Below are 1,120 nucleotides of genomic sequence, written 5' to 3'. Positions count from 1 at the left end.
GTCCAGTAAGTGTTGTTGTTGGTCCAGTAAGTGTTGTTGTTGGTCCAGTAAGTGTTGTTGTTGGTCGGAATATTATTATAGTTCATCGTGTAAGTTGCTAGTGTGGAACATTTAAAAAATTTTGACCGGTTATTTGAATAGATAATATTTTATTAAAATATTAATTTTTTCATACTGCAGATTGTGTTATTAGTGGGTTAAACGCTTTTTGCCACAATTCACTGTGCTACATAAAAGTATTCAGGGGTTCTCATATACAAATTATGTTTTGTTATAGCCAATACGACACATCTATACTTATAGTTTTTCTGAATCACTTCGTTTATTAGTTTTTTTTACTAAAAAATATAATAAATCTTTAGTATTCTTCAAGTTACAACTTCAAGAAGTTAAAACTTCGTTTTTTTCTGGCCGAATTTAAAATTTTTTCCTCTATTTGAAAAACATGGGTTTTACCTTCCTAACGAAGAAAAAAGTTTGAAAATCGGCTGGAGAAGGGCTTAGTATTGGTACTTTAATTGAAAAAAATATAAATTTTTCAAAAAACTTTAATTTACTTCACGCTCTTATCTGATCGTGAGGCAATAAAACCAAATATCTGAAAAGTATATATATAATATAAAAAAATATAAAAAAGTACATAAAATCAGTTTTCCAAAACTCATAAGTAAATTAAAATTGAATAAAAAATGGCTTAGTAATGCTTTATTTAGTGATAAACAGAATATCTGTGTTTTCCTTTTTTCCTAGAAATGTTTTTGTTTTGTTAGATGTTTATTCATTTTAGTACCGTTTTCGATTACGTACGTACTTAAGGGCAGGGTTCCCAAACTTTTTTCACCTCGGCACCCTTGTTGTGGTAAAAAAATTTCGCTGCACCCCTACTCTTCATATGTCTACGAAAACAAGGAAACACAATGCAAACTTTATGCCCCTTTAGCTTTAATGCATTAGCGGACTCAGGTAGGGGAAATTGGGGAAATTTCACCCCCCCAAGACTGTGTAACATGTATTTTCATAATATTCAACTGAATATCTTGAAATATCATTACAAGAATATATAATAGGTTTGTCCCACAAGCTACTTGTAGAAAAACTCGGGCAAAGTTTAAACTCGTAT

Source organism: Rhagoletis pomonella, unplaced genomic scaffold (genome assembly GCF_013731165.1).
Source record: "Rhagoletis pomonella isolate Grant_MI unplaced genomic scaffold, Rhpom_1.0 Rhpom_scaffold_00002, whole genome shotgun sequence".
In the NCBI taxonomy this organism is placed as follows: Eukaryota; Metazoa; Arthropoda; class Insecta; order Diptera; family Tephritidae; genus Rhagoletis; species Rhagoletis pomonella.
This window is presented reverse-complemented; position numbering follows the sequence as displayed.